This window comes from Equus asinus, chromosome 5 (assembly GCF_041296235.1).
Source record: "Equus asinus isolate D_3611 breed Donkey chromosome 5, EquAss-T2T_v2, whole genome shotgun sequence".
NCBI lineage: Eukaryota > Metazoa > Chordata > Mammalia > Perissodactyla > Equidae > Equus > Equus asinus.
In genome coordinates this window covers 6,509,881-6,528,446 of record NC_091794.1, presented here as the reverse complement: position 1 = coordinate 6,528,446, position 18,566 = coordinate 6,509,881, and the positions used below count along the sequence as shown (strand labels likewise).

Below are 18,566 nucleotides of genomic sequence, written 5' to 3'. Positions count from 1 at the left end.
ATAAATAAGGAAGCAAGAAGAAGAGCAGGGTGGAAATTGAAGAGGCAGGGAGCAGCGGGAAGCGATGGGCTCTTCCCACAGGCTTCCCATCACAGCGCACAGGCCGCTACCCCCGCTCAGGGCTCTGTGGTTTGCCATAACAGACCAGCAGGGCTCAAAAACCAGTCCTGCCACTTTAGCTGTGTCACCTGGTTTAAGTTACTAATCCTCTCTAAGCCCCAGTTTCCTCATCTCTGAAATGGAGATAATGATATTAACCTCTGTCGGAGAGTTGTTATGAAGATTAAATCAGATGATCCTTGGGAGACACCTGACACAGTACCTTGCACATAATAAACACACGATAAAAGTTAGTTAAAGTGCCTTTCTAGCTAACATTGGGGAAGAAGAGAAGAGGCTTTTTCTCAGGCCGCACAAAAGAGACGGCCTGGACTAGGACCTTGGACTAGTCTGATATGAAGTCACAATCTGATCCGGGCATTTTAGCTGCGTGACAAATGCAGCAGAGCAAACGCAAACATGCTGTGTTACCAGCATGTGAATCTATTCTTTAGCTGAAAGATAACAGCAATCGCAAGTGTGGGGGTGGGGTCAGGAGGATTTTGATATTTCTAGGTTAATGACGTAGTTTCAGCATTTCACCTGTAGGAAGGAAACCAAAAGATCATATGAGGTTGCCACAGGAAAGACCTAAGGAAGCTCCAGCCCCACAGCCAGAGAAGCTTCACTTAATGGAGCCTGCATTTCTCAAGCCCCCCAAAGGTGCCAAGGAATTCTCCTTGCATGAACAGTAAACAGCGTTTGCCTATTGACCCGAGCACTCAGCTGGATTCGGAGGTAAAATATTATCCGGTTGGATTAATTATTAGATGCCACTGGACTGGATGCCTCTACCGTGCAGCAGTTTTCTTGGTTGGTCACATATTAACAATCATCATCTTGACATTCTAAACATGCTGCCTGATTAGTCGTTCCTGGCAGCAGTGGCTGATAGCAGTTCCTGGAATCTCTGCTTACTGGGTGATTACATAACAGCTACACCTATCTGCACAGCGAGGCACCATATTTCCTTATGTTTGACACGAAGAGTGTCCTATGGATGAGACGGATCTGCTTATTATTTGCTTAACATGTGTTGCTTTTCCGACCTTGGTAGCCTTGCTCCCTCTCTTCGTTCCACCCAAAATGGCCTTTCTTCCTCTCCAATTGTTTAAGTTCTAGAAGTCTTTTAAGGTTCAGGTCAAATGCTCCTTTTGTCTGTCATCAATCCAAGTAAAAAATAGTTTGCTTCTGAATTCCCACTGTACTTTATTTTATTTTCTGTACAGTGGTCTTTGTTTTATAGCCTGTATTTTCCTTACTAGCACAATGCCTTGCACACAGCTGGCACTAAATAAGTGTTTATTGAAGGTATGAACTAGTGACCCCGCTACAACTAAGGCTACCATAGATTACTTGAAAAGGTAAACAGATATATCATCTTAATGAAAAGAAAATACTTAACTCCCTCTGAGGAAATCCTGCTTTTTAACTAACAGCTAAGTCCACTTCCTGCTCGAGTGCCTCTCGAGGGCTTGGGAGGGAGGCTCAAGGAGGAATGAATTCTAGAATTCCATCTCCAGCTTGTCACCAAAATAGCTTGGCCTTGCTCTCACTTCATGGATATTGAAACACGGCTCTAAGTAGTGCAGCAGAATTCAGAAAGAGGGGAACTTGGGAATGATGGATTTAAGTTGGAGCTTTGGACTGAAAAAAGAGCACAGATGCTCTCCACTTATCCCCTTTATTGATCTTCTCCTTCCTGGATGGACAGCTAGATCGGGGGAGAACTTGCGAGGATAACAGAGGATATTTATATGGACTTAGGTATTAGATGACATTAAGAAATTATTTTCAATTTTGTCGGATTGAGTAATGGCATGCTTGTTATGAAATAAGCTTTATCAGTTAGAGAGGCATGCTGCGAAATGACGTGATTTCTGGGATTTGCTTTGAAATACTCAAGAGAAAAAAGGAGGAATGGAAAGAAATCACAAGATTGGGAAAAGTTGATAAGTTTTAACGGATTAGTATGTGGGAGCTCATTATACTATTTTTTTCTACTATTGTGTGCTAAAACATTTCTACAATAAAAAATTTAAAAGAAAATTGTTTTTTAAGGCAATAGTTATCCTTATCTAGCTGATCTCCAGATAAAATTTTTGCCCGAAATGACAAATAAGGGGGAGAAAGGAGAATTTTTTTATTATCTAGATCACCGGTCTGTGCCTTTTGATTTAATCTAGACTATTCTAAGTCACTGCTGTGTGACGTTCTCTGTTTAGTAAGTCAGACAGCTCTAGACGTGCAGCACAACCTGGAATATATCTGTGCTTTCACCGTCAAGCACGCTAAAATTATTTACGTTGGGTCCTTGATCAAGATTTCAGCCTTATCCCAATAGACTAGTTCTTTGATGTTTGTTTTTTGTTGTTTCTTGAAGTCATAGCTATGTTTTTAAAAAGTCAGTTATAAAACCTATATTTAAAAACAGGGAAGGGGAAGATGGAGGAAAATAGGCTCAGAAGTAGCCTATAAGTTAATAAATTTCCTGGCAGGATCTCCTGGTAATAATCTGACTAAGTACTTAATTATCCAGTACACCTGGCCCTAATTTAAACCTAACTCTGAACCATTAATCAAACAAAATGCCTTTTACAGAAGTTAATTAATAACTCTGTCCTTTCCTCTACCCTTTTTTTCTCAACATCAGGCAAAGATCAAAAAAATTCGGAACCTTTGTCCTTAGTTTTGATCAAAACCGACTCAAATTGCTGTTCACTGAGTAATCTCAGGCACCAAAAGCACTTGTCATGTTAAATGTTGCTTTTTGCCCTCAGCAAATACCACCAGGGATTGGAATCCTCAGATACCTAAGGAACACTTTTCTTCATTTCTATTTTTTTTTTCCTGGGATGAGCATATGTTCCTGGAAAAAACCTGTATATTTTTGATCCCAGCTTCACCAAGTATCAAATGGTAGAAGAAACAGAAAATAGCTTTGTGGATTTGCCTAATAAAATTGGCTTGGCAGTTTACTTCAGGAAAAGGAACGTTCCAGTTAAGTTTTGTTTTTTTTTTAAATCTTAGTAAGCCCGTTTATCAGCTGCCACTTGCACAGAAAGAATTTCACAGAGTCTAGTGGTCTCGCAGCGCTTCGGGAGATCACAGCTTGGAGAAGTCAAACTGGCTAAGCCAAGCTTAAAGAACCTGGTCGAAACTTTGAAACCGGCGTCAGCCTACGTCTTCACATTCCTCTGTGTGTCTCTGTATAACAGGCTGTTGTAGCCATCAAAATCCTTCGAAAAAAATCATCTAGTTCAGCATTTCCTAAACACATTTACAGAACTGAGATACTATTAATCATTATCTGAAAAAGGACTTCATGGGCAAATGAAGTTGGGGAAATCCTGGGTCAAACCGAGGTCAAATGTCTCTTCAGTTGGGGACTTTCTAGAGTCTTTAATATAATAATAGGTATTATGGAGCTTCAAGAAGGGAAATACTGTAAGACCAGTGCAACGTTCAGAAATCATCTTTAGAATTAATGTTCCAAAAATATATTGACGACCGTGATCTGAAAATACACCCAGCTATGCACACACACACACACACACACACACACACACATAAAGACATACATGAACATACTAGAAGAAATGAATGAACCATTTTTTTCACTGGTATGAACAGATATGAAGACAACTAAAATTGTGCACCAGCAAGCCAAGAAATATCTCCCTCTGATTCCAAGAAACAAGAAAGATCTATTTTTCCAGCAGCTCTTCAGATTGTGGATTCTGGGCAGCTACTGCTTTCCTATTCTAAAAACAGCAAATCCAGGAACTGAGAAGCTGATAAGGAAGCCGATGTCCTTTTTGCTGCTTTAAGGTAATGAACGCTCAGTACTGCGGCAAAGAAGCAGGCTCCCTGTAAACTCCAGGAAACTGACTAAGATCGGGCCCTGACTTTCAGTAAAACCTGGAAAGAAATCAGTAGATAAATTAACTTTTTTTTCTTTTCTTTCCTCAGTTAAAGTGAGGCTCGCTTAGCCATCTAAAAGCCCATAGCTATCTACTCAGAGTATGTAGAAGTTAGTTTACACTGAGAGTGATAATGATCATGGCTGCCAAATGGCTGCTTGATATGGGGAATTTGACCGCCTCAGCTGTCTTGACATAACACGGATCAAAACATTCGACTCTGAGGATTACAACTCGGTTTTTATAACAACAGCAACAATAATAATTGGGACCATGACTAGAACTAATCCCTGAACTGGGTGGCCTTCAATTCCAACCACTTTGTCCACTGGGACCATCAACACAGACATGACAGGAGTAGTGTAAGTGCAGGATTGATATCATAGACATGTTTATTCACACATTACATTTACTCACAAACTCAGCTTCCTTTTCCATTTATTATTTGTTGGAAAGGAAAACTAAAGCACGTGAGCTAAATTGTTCATATCCTTGGTACACCCCACCAACAGCTCATTTCCTCTAGCTAGTCCTGAAAAAAAAAAAAAAAGGCAAATGGCCATACAAACAAGCCAGACACCCTAACCCATAAGCCAACTATTCGCCTTGCTGTCGTTCACAGCAGGAAGAGGAAGGAGCGTGATACAGAAAAGCATAGCTAGAAACTGAACCCCTTCATTTTGGGAGGGTTTCTTTTTTTTTTGTTTTTTATATTTTTTGTTAAGTATGAACATTTGCTGTAGAATAAGACATGCCTGCCATTATTTCTTGGATTTGATTGTATTTCTTTACTTCCTATCAGTTATATTCACTGATTCTATATGAGAAAAAAATGCTCATGAGTGATCTTTTTAATATTTTAAATAAATAAATTATTTTCTTTTAGAAAAAGGAAATAAGGCATTAACACCATTGGAGTTACCCCATTGCCGCCACTGTTTATTTTGGGGATACCAACCCCTCACGCCAGGGATCTTGTCTCCAAATATCCTCCAGCATTCCACCGAGAGGAATCCCAGAGCAGCGTGTGCTAGTGCTGTGGGGAAATGAGACTTCTTCTCAACTGTGGTCCCAGATTGGAGTGAAGGAGGAGACAACAGAAAAAGGAGACAAGTAACTAAAGGATGTGATCAAAAGGAAATCGAGAGGACGCCTCAAGGGAACTAGAATATTGATTTTTGACAATGCCAAGTTCCTGTGGCTATCTGTAAACTAGAACCGGTTGATGGGGCACAGGAGCTTAGGTGCTCAACGCAAGGTACAAGGGCGATAGAACCAACCGCTTCTGCCTCCATGAATATCGCTCCGTATTCCTGAGATCCTTGCGTGAGAAGTTTCTCTTCCCGTGAATAAAAAAATACCCTTTTTTTGTTTGTAAAGGTTAAAACTATAAGTTCTAGGGGCCGGCCCAGTAGCGCAGCAGTTAAGTTTGCAAGTTCCACTTCGGTGGCCTAGGGTTCGCCGGTTCAGATCCCGGGTGCGGACCTAGGCATCGCTTGTCCAGCCGTGCTGTGGCAGGCGTCCCACGTATAAAGTAGAGGAAGATGGGCACGGATGTTAGCTCAGGGCCTGTCTTCCTCAGCAAAAAGAGGAGGATTGGCGGCAGGTGTTATCTCAGGGCTAATCTTCCTCAAAAAAAAAAAACCCTACAAATTCTAAATGTAAGCTATATCCATTACATTCAGCAACAAATCTTACCAACTGGTCTGGAAATTCTTTGTAAAAGCCCAAGGCTGTATGGCTAGACATACTCATATGCAGTAGAAGTCAAGGATAGGTCCTAACCACTTGGGTGGCCTGGGTGGAGCAAGAATTTGGCATTTTTTGTGAGGTTTTTTTTTCTTTCTGGACATAGATCCAATCCTATGATACGTAAGTATTGTTTGAATCCACACAGTCAACTTGAGAATATAGTTTCAGGAACACAATGAGATAAAACAAGGGAGAAAGATCTGTATAATGTTTCAGTCTTGAGTAACATATGGTTACCAGCTTCCAACTAATAAATTGATGGAAATTAGTTATTTATCATTTATTTAAGACTAGCGACAAAAGTCACTTCCATGTGATTATATCAAAAACTGTTAAGCTTTTGTACTATCAGCATAGAATGCCGTTCATGTTTTTCTCTTTTTTAGTTATTCTGTTACACAAAGGAAAGAACTGTTTAGCACAAAGTTATGAATGATGGTAGTCAAGAAAATCTCTTATTTGGAAGTTGATGTGTCATGCCAGTCCTGAGAAACTACAACGGCTTTTAATACCAGACTAACTTGTACGAGCCCAGAATTCTATGTATCAACTTTATGAAAAGATTTGGAGTGAGATAAAAGGAAATACTCAGTCAAAATCTAAGAATAAAGCTAAAGTCAGATTAAACTGTGTTTATCAACATTTATGGATTAGTAACTAAGGTACACATATTTTTTCTTTTAAAATACATATTACTTTAAATATTTTCTTTTAAGTAAGTTTTGTTGCATTGCTTGTTTAAAAAAGAAATTTTTATGAAAAAAATTAATAGATAAGAAAATATGTCAATCTAATGTTTACCAAAGATTATGCCTAGTTCCAGAACATAATCAAGGTACCCCATCACTATCCAAATGGGAGCCAAACTAGTTTAATTAAAACGTGACTTAACTGGGGCCAGCCCCATGGCATAGTGGTTAGGTTCGATGTTATCCACTTCAGTGGTCCAAGTTTATGGGTTCGGATCCTGGGCACAGACCTACACCACTCGTCAGCCATGCTGTGGCAGCATCCCACATATGAAATAGAGGAAGATGGGCACAGACATTAGCTCAGGGCAAATCTTCCTCACCAAAAAAGAGAGTGAACTAACCTTCTGAAAATAGAGTCTGCAAATCAGAAATGCTAGCAAGTAATTTCAAATGTCACAGTCCTCTTAAAGATTCTTACTGGTGGTCAGAACTGGCTAGGAAAAAAAGCATACCCAGCTGCCACCTACAGCCTTTAGTGGCTGGGGTGGCCAGGGAGGTATATATATATTGGAAGTCACTGGTGACAAGTGCAGCCCTTCACAAGCATGGGCCCCTGTCTTCTATTGAAGACAAAATGACAGTATGTCTAAAGACATATTGACTCGTGAATTTTCATGTTTTCCACTCTGTTTCTTCGGCTTTATCTCTTCTCCAAGTGGCCCAGGCCCGCCGCTACCTAGATGGTTCTGCTGCAGCCTGGGTGCTAGCCTCAGCTCGGCTCATACAGTTGCTGAAACAGAGTGTAAGAGGGAACTCTGTTGCAGTGGCCACCAAGCCAACTGTAGCAGCTACTGGGGCAAGAATTGAGAGTCAAATCTAAGCCCATGAAACCCAGGTAAGCAAAAAGTTAGGTGCAATCCTGCAGGATGGAGGAACAGAGCTCAGGTGGGAGAGAAGAGGGTGGATTTCAATATGGCCGCAGATCAGATCCAACCCTGACAACAACCTACTACCTTTGGAAGGGTGGAGATGGGAGCAGGGCAAAAGCAGCCAGAAGCGTCAGAGACCACCGTCAAACTTGATTCACTATAACAAATGGACTCTAGTCACAGCAGACCAGTGCAAACAGCCGGTTATCCGCGAGCATGGTCAAGGTGTTCTTCGGCTACAGCCTCCCTGCTATTCTTCTGAGCAAGGATGTGTCTACAAAGAATCTTTTCTAGTTTTCTAGAATCTTCTACATTGAGAAAAATACCTGGAAGTCCTAATAAAAAAGATATGAATTGAATCTTTGTCTTTTGGGAGTAAACATCCTGATATGGATAAGCTGGAAATGATTAATGCTTGTCTTTTTTCCTTGCCAAAACACAGGCATTTGCTTAATTGAATCGAGACAGGAAACCCTGTTCTCCATATATGGAATGGAACCCAAGCCACTTTTATAAGTTGTCTCAGAGAATCTATGGAAGGAGTCCAACATTGGGACAGTAAAGCTCTCCTGGTAGTTTTCCATGGAACTGGTTACACATCAAATACAAAGCTGGTTCAAGTGAATTCTCTGTATCAGAACTCCATGGATACCACAGAAACATGAGGGTGGAAACAAGAGATAAATGTGGAGAAGTGAAAACGAGTAGCATAGCCGAAAACAATGGAAAGATTCTGAAGGAAGAAGTAAGGTTAAGGAGGATTTTCCCTTTATTTTTTGGTGGAACATTGACACCCTGACTGAGTCCGACCATTCTGTCAAGAAGGCAGCAGCTCTAGGCTCTGTCTTTCTGCCCTACTTGCTTCCCTTTGTGGCCTCATTGCATTCTTACACTCATGAGAATTTAACCCAGCTCAACTTCTTGCACATAACCCTTGTTATTTAATACAGATTGTGTTAAAATCTGTATTGAAAGAATGAGTAATTGAACTCATGTGGAGCTTGAATACTATTTCTCCTTCTTACCTTCCCACCTCCTTCCTTCAGTTATCTTTTTTTTTAATGTTTTATCATTCTTTTTGCACTTCGTAGGTTGTATGTGGAAAGCTTATGTTGGTACATAATGAGGGAGATTTGGTTAGTTGTGTTCTGTGCACTCTAGATTTTTTGAGCCTCTTTCTATCTTCCACAGTCAATGAAAACAAAAAAAATGTGTGTCACTTTATTTCTATATTTCTTAATGAAAGTCAATAAACTCTTCTTCATCAGTCTCTCTTCTTCCCACTTCTCATGAGTTTGGAAGCCACAATAATGTCAATGTTGTCTTAATATCAAATCTTAGCTGAAAAGGACCACAGCTCTTTCTTCAGAAATGCATATTTGATATGTCTCTGTTGTTTTTTGTAAACAATTCAAGCAATACAGAAAAATACAAAAAGGAGAACAAGTATCACTTGAGGTCCCGCACCCAGTGATTTCCAGTGTTAGCGTTTTGCTGAACACACACCCCAAACTATCTCTGTGCTTATTGATACATATGGAAATGAGTATCCAGTTTGACACGAAGGGCGTCTTTCCACTAAGGCTGTTTGAAACAATGTTTTTTCACTCTACCGTATCTTAGGCGTAATTCCACGTTCATAACCAGAACTCCTTTGCAGCAAGGCTCACGCAGTCTGAACCTCAATCTCTCTCCTGGCTCTCCTGAGACTTCTCGTCCCTTCAGCCATTGCACTTCCACTTGCCTCTTTGTTATCCCTCAAGCACCGGAAGCTTCTTCCCACCCCAGGGCCTCTGTCTTGCCTGTTTCCTTGTCCCTGCACTGCTCCTCCTCCAGCTCCTTCTCTGCCAGGCCACCTCATGTTTCCATCCATGCTCAGCTCCAAGGTCCCCTCTCAGAAAAGTCTTTCACAAAGACTCCATCGGAAGGGGCCACCCAGTCGCTTACATCTCATCATCCTGATTATTATCATCATTATTTTATCTCTGTCTGAAATTAGCTCATTAATTTGTCAAATGACCAGGGCATTTTTTTAATGAATCCTTTAAACACCAATTAGGAAATTAATAAACAGACCAACTAGCTGTACTTCAAGAAGTCAAAATATTATCAAAACCCAAGACTTCCAGGACAATAGGCATTGCTTTAGAATAACTTATAGATCAGCAACTTATATGTCCTAACAGACAAAAAGCAACTGAAACTTCCTCCAGAGCTTAGCAAGGACCCTCACAGTTATCGCTTATAAGTTAAAGCTGTAAGCCAGCCTGCCAAAGCTTTCCTTATCAGATTTCTAAACTGTAGGAGATTTGCCAAAATCTAAATTTTAACATAACAACATCAGCCTCCAATCAGTTCAAATAATTTATGTTGTAAGGAAGATTTAAAGTTCAGTTTAGATGATGAGGCCTCTAAGACAAAAATAGTAATAAAATGTTTTTTTCCAAAAACCGACTGATCAATAGACAATCCAAGGACAGAATCTATAGCCAGATTTTCTGAGTAGTTGTCAGTATAAATTATATTATCATTTTAGAAAAAATATTCATCTGTTCTATGAGAAAAAGTAATTTTTAAGAAACATTTGAAAATAATGACCTGGTTCAATTAACATGAATACCTTGGAAATCAGATTAAAAAGGAGACTACTGGTTCTAAAAGTCACTTAATTAAAAACAATTCATTTAATTTAAAATAAAATTGAAAACCACTATTTTGAGTTTTCTTTTTTTTCATTGTTTCTTACTCCTAAACCCACAGTGCTCTAAGACTCTTATCTAGAAGTCTTCATTAGTGCAGCCTGAAGAATGGCAACATTCGGCACTAATGCTTGAAAATGTCTACAATAAGAAAGGATTAGTACCAAAAATTGCTGTAGGATTCACCAAAGTGCTTATATTTCTTTTAACTGAAAAGCTTATTTTCCAATTTAAAAGACATTTGAAAATTAAACATTTCCTTTTTCCTTACTGAATTGTATTTTTTAAGGCAATTCTTGATCTGCACTTGGCCCTGGTAACTATCAAACATCGACTCGTTATCTCCACCCAGAACTTGAACCCATTAAGGGAGTAAAGCATTGTTATTTCATGATTCTATAAAAAGCTCACTTACAGAAACACCTGCTACAACTCAAGTATTGCATTGAGCATTCTGAGGTTGCCAAATGAAACTAAATGGTGAGATTAATAATTTTGGAAATGGTTGTTTTGTACTCCTGAGGTGAATCATTTTTTCTGTCCTTTTATTAAGCACATTACAAAGACTCCAGTGTTCACGGGTCTTCCCTTTACTTCCCCAAATAACAGTAACCAAAGTCTCTCATTCCACTTGAACGTGATGTTCAATCTTTTACAGGATCCTCTCTCTAAGTATTTTTAATGGTCCCAATGATTGGACATAGACGTTCTGCAAGTCTGTGTAGGTTGTTCTATATCCATTGCCAATTCAGGCAGATGCTCCAAGGATCTCTGCTGCCGCACCTCTCCAAAGTCCAGCCATCTTCACTGGAGACTAGAATATTATAAAGGGGAATTTAAAGTCAGACAAAGAAAACTTAAAATTGGATATCAGCTATTTCTACTTCTAGAGAGAATTGGTCACAGCTCTTCACCAGAAGTCTCTCAACTCATCTTCTCCTTCTTTAGTGTCACGGCTTGCTGCCATTTTCAGGGTCCATCTTATCTATTATAGACAGAAACATCCCAAAGGTGTCCTCAGCTTCCATTGCTCCCCCAGCTAATCAACATGAGATCATACAATTTGCAGAGACACCACTCTACCCACATGAGAGTCCAGGCTTCCCGTTATAGAACAGCTGAGTTTCTCCTGTCTGTAACTTCTCCATCCCAAATGATATTTTGGATTTACCTACGGATAACTTGAAGGGGGGCATTAAAGTTTTGCCCAAAAGAAAGGCACAACCCTGACCAAAAGATAATTATGTGTCCCCCCTTAAAGCAACAGAGAAAATCACTAGCAGTTTTAAAATAGTAACCTAATAGTTTGAATGAATGAATTAGATCTACAATATGGATAGATCTAGAAAATAGAAGACTGTTATAGAATAATAATGTGAAATAACTTATGTAAATATATTTTATATAAATATACTAATTGACAGTAATCTACAGAGACATGAGCAGAGAGGGTCATCTATCTTAAAACATTGGTTGTCTTTGGGGAAGAAGAGAGGAGAATGGGGCTGAGGATGTGATATAAATGGGGCTTCAACTCTGTAAGATTTTATTTTTGAAAATAAAATGAAAACAAATATGGCAAAATATTAACATATTATGAATGTAGGTGGTAGATAAAGGAATGAATAAATATATTTAGCAGTTCTGGTTCTGGTATGTGCAGAGTAGCTCGTAGCAGAGAAACCCTCCCACAGAAACAATCATAAACTCTGGCCAAGATATAAGAAGTAACTGTTCAGAACCACTGTAGAGTGACCAGAAGAAGGTAGAAACTGGAAGAAGGAAACATATTGTGTGTAATCTCAGTGTATAAGGTTTTTCCACTAGGATATTCCCTGGTCTGCATGGCTCACCAAGAATTCAAGCAGAAAGCTACAAGCTTGTTGGTCTGAGCTGTGAGAGGACAGAGTTTGGCTCCCAGGATCCTAGTGGAAAATAACAACCGGAAGACTGAAAGAAGTTAGCAGAGATTTGATCTGCACCCTGTGAGGAAGAAGAGTCTAAAGTGTAGAGCATGGGTTTGGTAAACATCTTGAGCTTCCCACATACTCACCCAAACGAAACTGAAAACCAGTCTTCTACCTAACAAACTTAAAATCAAATTTCAGTTTATCATCCAGTAATTTAATTGTCTACTGTGTTATTATATACTAGACATAGTGAATGATACGTTATAGAGACTCTGGATTCTATCGTCTTCCTCTGAAGTGTGTTGATTTGTTTTTCTAGCAGGAAATTAAATTGCTATGTGTGCAAACCTCAGCTCCTAGGCAATCCCTCAGTACTGGTGATGGTGATGGCAGCAGTGGATGAGCAGAAGGAGGGGAACCCTTCTTGCTGACCAGATGGCCTGATTCATGGTGGTACTAATAACGCACAAGGAATCCGATTGCTTTTTTCTCTCTCTGTCCTATTGCTGCTTAACCCCAGAAGCAGAAGCTGTTGTAGGAAATGTGCAACAGAGTGGAGAGACTAAAGCTCTTACTTTCCTGCTGGAGGAATGGGAAAGAGAGGTGGAGACCCGCAGCCAGAAAGAGTCAGGCACATTACAAGAAGGATGGAGCTAAAGAAAATGACCTCTTAAGGTTGTGTATGAACTCTTGGGCTCCCTTTAAAGCTGTAAATGTGTGGCTCTAACCCCAAACAGCATACCACAGGTTTTGAGAAGTGAACTATAAGGTAGATCACTGACTGACCAGATCCAAGACTGGCCACTGGTGATACACACACAGTATGGATCAGAAAAGCAATACACCAGCTTTGAAAACTAAACTGATGGGAAGCCACAGGTCACAGAAGGTGAGTGGGACCTGAACCTAACCAGGTTGACAGTCTGCTGAAAAAAGAATTACCATATGATTTAAATAAGATCTACAGTCACATAACAGAATATTCAAAATTTCAATACATTCCAAAATTATTTGATATACAAAATGCTAGGAAAATCTCAACATCTAGCAAGGAAAAGGAAATTGGTAGATGCTAACCCCAAGATGACATGAATGTTGAAGTTATTAGACAATACGTATAAAGCAGCTATTATAACTGTGCTTCAAGAAGTAAAGGTAAGCACTCAGGAAACAAATAGAAAGATGGAAAGTCTTAGCATAGAAATAGAATACATAAAAAACAACCAAATATGGGGGCTTGCCCCGTGGCCGAGTGGTTAAGTTCGCGCGCTCCGCTGCAGGCGGCCCAGTGTTTGCTTGGTTCGAATCCTGGGCGCGGACATGGCACTGCTCGTCAAACCACGCTGAGGCAGCGTCCCACATGCCACAACTAGAAGAACCCACAACGAAGAATACACAACTATGTACCAGGGGGCTTTGGGGAGAAAAAGGAAAAAAATGAAATCTTTAAAAAAAAAAAAAAAAACAACCAAATATGAATTTTAGAACTAAAAAATGTAATAACCAAATTTAAAAGTTCACTGAATGAGCTCAATAGCAAAATAGAGATGATAGAGGAAAGTCTTAGTGAACTCGAAAATAAATCAATAGAAATTACCTAATCTGAATGAAACAGAGAAAAAAGATTTTAAAAAATAAACAGAGACTCAGGGACCTATAGAACAATATCAAAAGATCTAACACTCATGCTATTGAAATCCCAAAAGAAAGGGAGAAAAAATGAGGTACAGAGAAAAATATTTGAATAAATAATGGCTGAAAACTTCTTAAATTTGGAAAAAGATACAAACTTATGATTCAAGCTCAGTGAATCTCAAAACAGGATAGATTAAATGAAATTTATGCCCAAACATATCATTATGAAGCTTCTGAAAACTAAAAATCAAGACAATTTCTCGAAAGCAGCCAAAGAAAAGTAATCCTTTACATAGAGGGCAGCAGCAACATGAAGGAGTGTAGATTTCTCATGAGAAACCATGGATGCCTGAAGGACACAATTTTTAATGTGCTGAAATAGAAGAATTGTCAACTCAGTGTTCTACCTCCAGTGAACATATCCTTCAAAAATGAAGAAGAAATTAAAACATTATCAGATGAAGAAAAACTACAAAATTTGTCAACAGCAAACCTACACTGAAAGAAATGCCAAAGGAAGATATGAAGAAAGAAGGAAAATGATCTCAAAGGGAAACTTGAAGTTTTGGAAATGAAGGAAGGTCAACAGAAATGGCAACTACCTGAATAAATATGAGACTATTTTTCTGCTAAGTTCTTTAAAATATTTATAATGGATGAAATAAAAAATGATAATATCCCATGAGGCCTCAATGTATGTCAGTATAATGCATATGAAAATAACCACATTAAGGAATCCAGAGGATGGTAAGATTTTTCTATTCCATGTGAAGTGATAAAATATTAATTCTAAGTAGACTGTGAAAATTTAAGTATAAATATGTTGTAATCTCTACAGCAACCATTAAAATACATACACACACAGAGGCATAGTCAAAAACTCAACAGATAAAAAGGAATACTAAAAGGGGCCAGCCTGGCAGCATAGTGGTTAAGTTTGCTCACTCCACTTTGGCCACCTGGAGTTCACAGGTTTGGATCCCATGCGCAGACCTAGCACTGCTCATCAAGCCATACTGTGGTGGCATCCCACACAAAATAGAGCAAGATTGGCACAGATGTTAGCTCAGTGACAATCTTCCTCAAGCAAAAAGAGGAGGATTGGCAGCAGAAGTTAGCTTAAGGCCAATCTTCCTCACACACACACACAAAAAAGGAATACTAAAAAATATTCAAATATCATGAAAGAAGGCAGGAAAGTAGAAATAGAGGAATAAAAAATTATAGAAAACAACAGAAAAAAATTATAAAACAGTAGACCTATCTGTTTTAAACATATTTAAAAATTTTAAACATGTAAATAATTACATTAAAAGTAAATGCTTTAAATGCAACAACTTAAAAATGGAAATTTCAGAATATACAAAAAAAGACACAACTATACACTACAATAAACCCACTTTAAATATAAGTAAGTTAGAAGTAAAAGAATAGGAAATATGTGACATGCAATACTAATCAAAATAAAATGAGTGACTATTAATAACAGAAAAAAAGAAACCTTAGAGCAAGAAAAAGTTACCAGGGGTGAGGAGGAGCATTACCTAATGATTAAAGGGTTAATTTGCCAAGAAGACATAACAATCCTAAACGTTCATTATCCAACAACAGAGCCTCAAAATATGAGACAAAAATTGATAGAATTAAAAAGAAGGTTCCGATTGTAGTTGGAGACCTCAAAATTCTCATTCAGTAATCAATAGAAGAAGAAGATTTTAAAAGTTAGCAAAGATGTAGAAGAACAGACTGATAGATAAATGGGGCTGATTAACATTTATAAAATTCCACTGAGTGACAGAATACACATTTACTCAAGGGTGGATGAAACATGGTCCAAGATAGACCGTATCCTTGGTCAAAACAAACCTCAATGAAATTTTTTTAATGAAAACATACAAAATATGTTCTCTGATCACAATGGGATTGAACTTGAATTCAACAACAGGAAGATAAATAGAAAATCTCCAAATATCTGGTAATTAAATAACACAATTCTAAATAATCTATGGATCAAAGAGGACATTTCTCAAATCAACAATATAAAAATCTACCTTAGAAGATGGCGCCGTGAGTAGTCCTCTTTGTCTCTCGCCCTTCGAGTCTACAATTATTTGGACACTTATCGCTTGACAAAGGATATCCAGACAACATCTCAGGACGTCTGAGACACCCACGCGACTATACATCGGAAGGCGAATGGACTTTCCTCCGGGAGGATGTGGAAATAGGTGAAAACTCTCCGACCCCGACGGGCAGCCTAGTACCCGCAAGCGGCTTTCTTCCAACGGACGCCCCCAGAGGATCCACACACATCTAGGCCAGGAGCGAGAACACAACAGAGGAGCGACGGTGGAAACAGGTGACCAGAACCCTACCTAAACCCCCCGCAATTACTCCTAAACGCAGAGGGAAACTTTGGAGTTGCACACCTGAGCCCGCGGGGAGAGTCTCTCCCCGCCATTGGCGGGGAGATCCAGCCTGGTGCTCGGGGCGCCCGGAGGGTCCCAGAGAGAGACACGGAGGGCACGGAGGTCTCCCAGCTGCCGTTGCCCGCCCCGTGGGACTAGGGATTGCCGGAGATCTCGGAGAGGACCGGGGCGGGGGGAAGTTTCAAAGGCCGGTTCTGCGACCCGGAGGGGAAGCGCCGGAGCTCCGCCCGGGCAGCAGACAAAACTCTCTGTCTGCCGTTAGCAGAGGGGCCACGCTGAACATTCACGGCTCCGGGAGAGGCCCGGAGAGAATCCCAGAGAGCGGGGCGACCCCCAGCTGCCGTTGCCCGCCCCGTGGGGCTAGGGATTGCCGGAGATCTCGGAGAGGACCGGGGCGGGGGGAAGTTTCAAAGGCCGGTTCTGCGACCCGGAGGGGAAGCGCCGGAGCTCCGCCCGGGCAGCAGACAAAACTCTCTGTCTGCTGTTAGCAGAGGGGCCACGCTGAGCAGTCACGGCTCCGGGAGAGGCCCGGAGAGAATCCCAGAGAGCGGGGCGACCCCCAGCTGCCGTTGCCCGCCCCGTGGGGCTGGGGATTGCCGGAGATCTCGGAGAGGACCGGGGCGGGGGGAAGTTTCAAAGGCCGGTCCTGCGACCCGGAGGGGAAGCGCCGGAGCTCCGCCAGGCAGCAGACAAAACTCTCTGTCTGCCATTAGCAGAGGGGCCACGCCCAGCATTCAGGGCTTCCGGCAGAGGCCGGGAGAGAAGCCCTGAGGGCGGGGCGACCCCCAGCTGCCGTTGCCCGCCCCGTGAGGCTAGGGATTGCCGGAGATCTCAGAGAGGACTGGGGCTGGAGAGAGTTCCAGAGACCCAGCTTAGTAGCCTAGTGGGAAACCCTACAGGCTCACAGCAGCCTTAGGGAAAGCCTCTGCACAGCACCAGTAGAAGGCACCCAGCCGCCAGCCACAAGGCTGGAAGACCCCAGGGCAAAAGCAGCATAGCTAGGTGTACTAACCACAGACTGTAGAAGATGCCAATAGCTCTCCTGCGACCCATAGAGGACAAGTGAGTTTTGGTGGGTGCAGAGAGCAACGGAGCAACAAATATAAGTGATCCCACCCCTGGCCGCTGGAAAAGCCCATAACACCGTTGCAGACCCCAAGGAGAGAGCACAGCTAGGTGGGCTGCAACAGTAGGCACCTGCAGCCTGAAGCCCCCCTGTGACGGCCCCCACGGCAGAGGAGGGAATACAAAGGGCCACTGTGGCTACGAAGAGGGGCCCAGGCCCAGTTAGCAACTACGGACAGGGTTCCTGGTAGGTGAAGTATAAACAGCGGCTCCCCCCACCACAGCAGCTGAAACAAGTGAAAGGAGCAACTAAACTCTATCTCCATGCGGAGGCATAAATCAACAACATCAAGCAATATGAAAAAATACATTAAATCTCCAGAACAGAAAGAAGGTAACAAATACACAGAAAACAATCCCAAAGAAAATGAGATATATAACCTAAATGATGACGACTTCAAAACAGCCATCATTAAGATTCTCAATGAGTTAAGAGAGAACTCTGACCGACAACTCAACGAGTTCAGGAGCTATGTCACAAAAGAGTTTGATACGATAAAGAAGAACCAAACAGAAATATTGGAAATGAAGAACACAATAGAGGAGATTAAGAAAAATCTAGATGCTCTGAACAGTAGGGCCGATAATATGGAGGAAAGAATTAGCAATTTGGAAGATGGCAATATAGAATGGTTGCAGGCAGAGGAGGAGAGAGAAGCAAGACTTAAAAGAAATGAAGAAACTCTCCGAGAATTATCAGACACAATTAGGAGATGCAACGTAAGGATTATAGGTATACCAGAGGGAGAAGAGAAGGAGAAAGGGGCAGAAAACCTATTCAAAGAAATAATGGCTGAGAACTTCCCAAATCTGGTGAGGGAGATGGATCTGCAGGTGACAGAAGCCAATAGATCTCCAAACTTTATCAATGCAAGAAGACCAACTCCACGACATATAGTAGTGAAGCTAGCAAAAGTCAACGACAAGGAGAAAATATTAAGGACAGCCAGGCAAAAGAAACTAACCTACAAAGGAACCCCCATCAGGCTATCAGCAGATTTCTCGGCAGAAACTTTACAGGCTAGAAGAGAGTGGAATGATATATTCAAAAATCTGAAGGACAAAAATCTACAGCCGAGAATTCTCTACCCAGCGAAAATATCCTTCAAATACGATGGAGAAATAAAAACTTTTCCAGATAAACAAAAATTAAGGGAGTTTATTGCCACAAAACCTCCTCTTCAGGAAATCCTCAGGAAAACCCTCACTCCTGAAAAATCCAAAAAAGGAAAGGGGCTACAAAACCAAGAGCAGAGGAGATAAGTAGAAGGACAACAACAGAGAGTAGCAGCTCTACATCAGAACAGATTAAACCATGGGTCGAGAAACAAAGGAAACTGAAGAAAACCGGAAAACAAGACACAAAATGGGAG

At 40.9% G+C, this 18,566-nt stretch overlaps 1 protein-coding gene across 10 annotated transcripts in view; it reads right to left on the bottom strand.

Moving 5' to 3' along the window:
* Window positions 1-18,566, bottom strand: part of ZPLD1 (zona pellucida like domain containing 1) — a 317,360-nt gene that overhangs the window by 252,084 nt on the left and 46,710 nt on the right. Inside the window, exon 4 of one of the 10 annotated variants that reach the window (XR_001399965.3) lies at window positions 3,736-10,908. The exons of the other annotated variants lie outside the window; for them this stretch is intronic. The gene's annotated coding sequence lies outside the window, so the exon portion shown is untranslated. Of the gene's footprint in view, window positions 1-3,735; window positions 10,909-18,566 lie in introns of those variants that run through there. 10 annotated transcript variants of the gene reach the window in all.